This window comes from Schistocerca serialis, chromosome 1 (genome assembly GCF_023864345.2).
Source record: "Schistocerca serialis cubense isolate TAMUIC-IGC-003099 chromosome 1, iqSchSeri2.2, whole genome shotgun sequence".
In the NCBI taxonomy this organism is placed as follows: Eukaryota; Metazoa; Arthropoda; class Insecta; order Orthoptera; family Acrididae; genus Schistocerca; species Schistocerca serialis.
This window is the reverse complement of record NC_064638.1, coordinates 166,614,680-166,622,286: the sequence shown is the minus strand read 5'-3', so window position 1 is coordinate 166,622,286 and position 7,607 is coordinate 166,614,680.

The following is a 7,607-nucleotide window of genomic DNA, read 5'->3' as shown; positions in this document are numbered from 1 at the left end:
GTTGATGTAGCATTCTCAACACCGACGTTTTTGAGATTCCCGATTCTCGCGCAGTTTGTCTTACTGATGTGCGAATTAGCCGCGACAGTAGCTAAAACATATACTTTTTTTGTTTTTTTTCTTTATTGTGATTTTAATACCAGTATAACAGGTAGGCTGGCAGCAGCACAATACGCCGCTCTTCAGCCAAAGATAGTACAATGATAAAACAGAGAAGACACATGAGTTGGAACAAAACGGCGGGGAAAAGCAGTCGACACACGGACACAAAAAACATAAAACCGTTCACACTCGATGACAATCCACACTACAAACTGTTGACACGAAGCACAAACACTGAAGATGTCGATGGCACTGGTGAAAGATGGAGTGTGAGGGTGAACACTGAACACTAAACACGACGGCACACACGAGACACTGATGGAGATGATCTCCGGCGCACCAATGTCCACTTAGCGTGTGCGAGTCCGGGGACCTGCCAAGAGGGGTGAAGAAGCGGGAGGTGGGGGAGAGGGGAGAACAAGGATGCCAATGCCAATGGCTGGGGAGATGGGGGAGGAGGAGAGGGACAGGGGAGGGGAAGCCCGGGGGTGGATCGAGGAGAAATGGAGGAGGGAGGGAAGAGGGAGAGAAGGGTGGGAGTGTGCCCAAAGGAGCAAACACAGGAAGAGGAAGGGAGGATCAACGTTGGTAGGAGGGGTTGATGGAGGGGAGGAGGGCATCATCAGGGAGAGGGAGCTGGCGGAAGCCACCTTGTGAGAGGGTACGGAGGATGGAGGGATGGAGTCCGGGTGGGACGTGGGAATACAGACGCGGCAGTGGGTGGGGGCGGGAGAGGATGGGCGATACAAGCGGGTGAGGAGGATCGAGTTTGTGGGAGGTGTATAGGATCAATATCCTTTCAAGGAAAAGGAGGAGGTGGGGGAACGGAATGAGATCGTACAGGATCCATGTGGGGGAGGGGGGACAGATGCGATAGGCGAGGCGGAGAGCATGGCGTTCATGGATTTGAAGGGATTTATAAAAGTTGGGGGGGGGGGGGGCGGAGATCCAGGCCAGATGGGCGTAACAAAGGATAGGGCGGATGAGGGATTTATACGAGGGGCGTTCAGAAAGTAAGCTCCGATCGGTCGCGAAATGGAAACGACTATGAAAATCCGATAAAGCTTTGCACAGATGTGTTGGGTAGTGTCTCTAGTATAACCCCAGTTAGCATCACGTCGCTCTTCTCATTTCTGAGCTCGCAGTGAGTGCGTAAAGATGTCTAGAAAATAGGGTCTGCTACCAAGTACGAGGGCCTGGTGAGAAATTTCGCCTGAAGCTATGCAGCTAACATTACATAACTGTCGTGCTGTTTCGTCTTCACGACAATTCTCAGCCGCATTCTGCAGGGGCAATGAAGATGCTCCTGCATCGTTTTCAAATGGAAATGTTAGATTACTCACAATACAGTCCGCAATTATCTCCCCCTGAGTTTCATCTCTGGTCACATGAACCGCTGTCTTTGAAGACAACATTTTGACACAGACAACGAGGTGTAGGCCTGCGTGGAGAATTGGCGGAAAGCACTGGCGGCTGCCTTCTATGATGAGGCTATTGAAAAGTTGGTACAACGCTATGACAAAAGCCTAAGTCAGAACGGCGACTATGTAGAGAAGTAGCTGAAAGGTGTAGCTAATTGTTACAAATAAAACATTTCTGATGTTCACTGTGGTTTCAATTTGGCAATCAATCGGAGCTTACTTTCTAAACAGGCCTCGTATGTGTGGAGTATGGTGGAGGGGTCCAGACCCCACGTACAGCCGGAAAGGAGCTTGAGGGGACGAAGTCGGGAGCGTGCCTTGGCTTGTATTGTCCGGAGATGGGGGGTCCAGGAGAGTCGACGGTCGAGGGTGACGCCAAGGTACTTAAGGGTGGGGGTGAGGACGACAGGACAGCCATAGATGGTGAGATAGAAATCAAGGAGGCGGAAGGAAGGGGTGGTTTTGCCTACAATGATCGCCTGGGTTTTGGAGGGATTGACCTTGAGCAACCACTGGTTACAGCAAGCGGTGAACTGGTCAAGATGGGATTGGAGAAGGTGTTGGGAGCGCTGCAGGGTGGGGCAAGGGCAAGGAAGGCGGTGTCATCGGCAAACTGGAGAAGGTGGACCGGGGATGGCGGCGGCATGTCCGCTGTATATAAAAGGTACAGGAGGGGAGAGAGGACAGAGCCTTGGGGCACACCGGTGGGGGGAGAAAAGGTGTAGGAATCCGTGTTTTGGATGGTGACGTAGGAAGGACGGTGGGAGAGAAAGGAGCCGATCAGACGGACGTAGCTAATGGGAAGGGCGAAGGTTTGGAGCTTGAAGAGGAGACCAGAATGCCATACGCGGTCATAAGTACGTTCAAGGTCCAGGAAGAGGAAGATTGCGGAGCGACGGGAATTAAGCTGTTCGGAAAGGAGATGAGTGAGGTAAAGGAGAAGGTCGTCGGAAGAGAAGGACGGCCGAAAGCTACACTGGGAAACGGGAAGGAGGCGGTGCTGGCGGAGATGCTGGTGGATGCGACGGGTGAGGATAGATTCCAGGACTTTGCTGAAGACCGAGGTAAGGCTGATGGGACGGTAGGAGAAGACGGCGGACGGCGGTTTACCAGGTTTAAGGAACATATGGGAGGTTTTCCACAGGGCGGGGTAGTAACCGGTGGACAGGACTACATTGTAGAGCCTGGCCAGGGTGGAGAGGAAAGAGACAGGAGCTTCACGAAGGTGACGGTAGGTGACACGATCGTGACCAGGAGCGGTGTTGCGTTTCGTGCGGAGTGTAGCAATGAGATCCTGAGTAGTGATAGGGGCATTGAGTTCCGTGTGTGCAATGTTGTCCAAGTACTGGAAACCAGGAGCGAGGGGAGGGACAGAGGTGTCAGTTCGATCGCGGACAGCTGGGAAGAGGAAGTAATCGAACTGGGGATCATCGGGGATGGAAAAGACATCGGAGAGGTAAGAGGCAAAGTGATTGGCCTTACTAAGGGTGTCAGGGAAGGGGTGATCATCATGGAGAATAAAACACATACTTTGGCATCATCATTTGTTGCAGGTCGTGGTTGACGTTTCACATGTGGCTGAACACCTCCTGTTTCCTTAAATAACGTAACTATCCGGCGAACGGTCTGGACACTTGGATGATGTCGTCCAGGATACCGAGCAGCATACATAGCACATGCCCGTACTACAAGAATATTTAATAAAAAATGGAGGTTCCTGTTTAAAAAAATGCAGTTGATATCCGTTTGACCTATAGTAGCGCCATCTAGCGGGGCAACGATAGTGTCATCTGGTTTCCCCTTTCAAGCTAGACGAGTTTCGTTCTATGGAGTTTTTTCGTTTGATGCTTATTTCGTGAGATATTTGGCCCGGTCACTATCAATCGACCACCCTGTATTTATTTCTTCTGTGCTACTATCTCTGTTGGAGCCAGTATTCGCATATGCCGCTAAATGCTTCTAAAAAATTGTATCACAGCACAACATATAGTCCAGGAGAGATGACGCCATAAACACTGAAATATGTGGAAAAATGCCACATGAAGTTTCAATACTCGTATTCTTTAGTACTAAGACACACCCACAGTCGAGTTCCCTGACAGCTGGCAGTGAGTTTGACAGCTTTGAAATGCGAAGCGTGGTCGGCTATAGATGAAAACAATAGCCGGCTATAAAACGTTGAAAAAGCGTTGCCATAGAAACGTTTGCGAAGCCGCGTTGTAGACACGATAAGCAGCTGCACCCAGCGTACAGAAACCGTCCGGGATTATCTCACACCGAGTCTGCTTCGTATGAGGTAAGAATAGACGAAATGAAGATGTTCACCCTTGTCGCATGTCAAACATATTTCTTTATTGTAGAGATACTGTACTATACAAGTTCTGTTTACACGTTAGCATACGAACGTTTAAGGTGAAATTTCGTGAATTTCGATTTGTCGCAAACAGTATTGCCGAGGGACACAAATGACAGCAAGAGCTCAAGCATTGGCTTCATGAATGACAGACGACAAAAATTCATACCTTACAACAGCCTAAACTCAAGATACTTCAGTATTTCCCTTGGTCTAGCAGCTTGGTTTACTGCTGTATGCGAATTTTGGCTACACTACAGGTTCAGTGACAACATTTATAGAACTGCGGTACTCCTAGAAGCAAATAATCGTAAGACTTACAGAACTAGACGTCTGCTCATAACTTAACAGCTCTCCGCGTCTACCAGACAGCCTTTTTCACAATATTAAACGTGTTTTCACGAATACCAGGTACTGAAATATGAAACTGGAATTTGACTGCAATAATTACACGTCTGTTATTTGAAACTGATAAACAATATTTTATTCAAAATAATCTACATTGCTGCTTACACATTTCTCCCACCTCTCCGGCAGGCTATGAATGCCACGTCAAAAAAGAGTTCTTCTTTTGAAGCGAATCAGTCAGTGAGCCATTTCCGTACATTTGCATATAAATTGAAGCGTTGTTCAGCGAGAGAGTTTACCAGTGTTGCAAACAGGTGATAATCGAACGGAGCAAAGTCTGGAGAATAAGCCGCATGCCCTAGTGTTTCCCAGCTGAACACCATGATCGTTAGCTGTGTGTGATAAAACGTTATCATTGAGCAATATGACTTTGTGTTGCCTTTTTCCATATCCCTGTAGTTTTTCACGTAATGTTCGATTTAAATCGATCATTTACTGTTGGCACTGATCAGTGTTAACGCTTTCACCAGGTTTTAGCAGCTCATGATACCCTTCTGATCCCACCAAACACAGAGCATTGTCTTCTTTCCAGAGCGATTTACTCTTGCAGTGGATGTCGATGGTCTGCCTGGATTCACCCATGACTTACGACGCTTAGGATTCTCAAAATATACCCATTTTTCATCACCTGTTACTATTCGATGGAGAAACGACTTTCTTCTGTACCTGGCGAGCAACATTTCACAAGTCGTCTTTCGATTTGCTTGATCTCTTCAGTTTACTTCAGTCAACTGCAGCTGGTCGTTACAACCATTATTTCATCTACTGTAATGTTAATGCGGGGTATGTTTTACCATTGCCAACATATGTCTGTACTCCCGTAGGATGTATAGCTTTGGTATGTTACTTTGACACCGTAAAATTTTTTGGACTCATCTATGAAGATGTCTATTAGTTATATGGGAATATTCAGTTACCTACTTAATATTTCATTATTATTTAGGGTAACAGCGTAAATGGTTAATATTTGGCGTATTGAACACCTTGAATATGCACACAGATGGTCTACCGATATTCGGTATGCAAGTTCTAGAGTTAAGAACGGTTTCAGCACTTGATTTAATAATTAGTGGATAATAACTTCATTGGTCAGTAGCATGTACGTTTAGTAACCGGAATAATGATCTCCAGGTCACTACCCCTCTACAGAATGTGGGTGCTACCACACAATCCTTCAATATGACCGATTGCGGTCAATACCATGCGTATACGACAGCAGTGATGCCATCACCTAGTTATACACAACTTTTTATTTACTTAATTAATGGCAGTCATATAAATACAAGCATCACGAGAAGGTACGTTTAAACGTGTCCTAGGAGCGTTGTTCGCCAAATCACATAATTTAACAATTTCCCGTCATCCTCCCATAATTTAGACTAGTTCTTCAAGTACATATTGACCTATGTCGGTCAATCATTTTAAGTGTGTTGACCGGAGCGATGTTCGCCAAGTCACACTTTAGCTTTAAGCATAATTGATCTATGTCGGTCAATAGTTTTTAAGTGTGTTGACTGGAACGATGTCCGCCAAGTCACACTTTAGCTTTAAGCATATTTCCGCTGTCATTCCCTAAGTTCAATGACAGTGGTCACCAGGACAGAATTATGATGGCAGTGGTCCACATATAGTTTTTACAGTATGTGTGCGGATCACCTCCGAGGAGGCAAACTGAGTACCCCATTGCCGCCACATTTCCTCTACTTTAGTGTTTTCCGCAACTCATAACCATAAATTCGTCAAGAAACTCAATCAGGCACGTGCATTAGTTTTTGACTTGATTCTAGACCATTTCACGTCAAATATACTAATCTGGAATAGTGACCATCTATTTTATATGGCCCGCAATGCCGGATGTTACATATTAGATATAGAATTGTTCTTAGTTCAATCATGACCATTTGTGTGCTAAGTCAATAAGATGTTCATGCGTTGTAACCATAGCTAAGCAAGTGCTTAACAATTACGTTTTAAAAACTTCTAGACCTAGTCGATGTTTGCTTTATATTATTATTCCCACTCCTAAGTTCTTCTTAGGTGATGAAACTTCGCGCTTAAGCACAAAAATTTTCCTAGATAGACCATACCTTGCAAGCACATGTCTACCTCATATCATGACCAATGAATACTTCATAAATGTTAAGACAGTCGATCTAATTACCTTCTGCACAGGTTAACATACGAGGCCTGTTCAGAAAGTAAGCTCCGATTGATTTCCAAATTGAAACCACAGTGAACATCAGAAATGTTTTACTTGTAACAATTAGCTACACCTTTCAGCTACTTCTCTACGTAGTCGCCGTTCTGACTTAGACTTTTGTCATAGCGTTGTACCAACTTTTCAATAGCCTCATCATAGAAGGCAGCCGCCAGTGCTTTCCGCCAATTCTCCACGCTCGCCTACACCTCGTTGTCTGTGTCAAAATGTTGTCTTCAAAGACAGCGGTTCATGTGACCAGAGATGAAACTCAGGGGGAGACAATTGCGGACTGTATTGTGGGTAATCTCATATTTCCATTTGAAAGCGATGCAGGAGCATCTTCATTGCCCCTGCAGAATGCGGCTGAGAATTGTCTTGAAGAAGAAACAGCACGACAGTTATGTAATGTTAGCTGCATAGCTTCAGGCGAAATTTCTCACCAGGCCCTCGTACTTGGCGGCAGACACTTTTTTCTAGACATCTTTACGCACTCACTGCGAGCTCAGAAATGAGAAGAGCGACGTGATGCTAACTGGGGTTATACTAGAGACACTACCCAACACATCTGTGCAAAGCTTTATCGGATTTTCATAGTCGTTTCCATTTCGCGACCGATCGGAGCTTACTTTCTGAACGCCCCTCGTATATGCCCTTTTCCTCAGCTATACCTTTTATTTCACTTTACTAGTAAATTCAAGGCCAGGAGTTAAGTTCCCGTCTTGTCCCAACAAGTAACTATCATACAGTTTATGTGCAGGCGCAAGGTATTGTGTCCGCCTAGGCGGGCCTCATGACGCTGCGGTCAGTTTCAGTACAGCACTCTTGGCTGCCGCATCGCGGTCGCGAAGTGGGGCCGAGGCGGTTCCCGATAAGTTTTATAGTCTGACGATAATTTATGGATTTGTAGTTTTAGCTTGACGATGTCCAGTACGGTAAGACGGTAGTTACTGTTATTCTGAAGAAGGTTGGGTTGTCCCGACTGAAACCTAGGAAAATTCCAGGCAAACAGTGCAACTGAGGCTGTTAATTATTAAAAAATTAAATAATTTATAAACATAAAAAAATACCTTACAGTAAAAATTACACAGTCTTTAATGAGAAATCTAAACTTCCATGATATGTA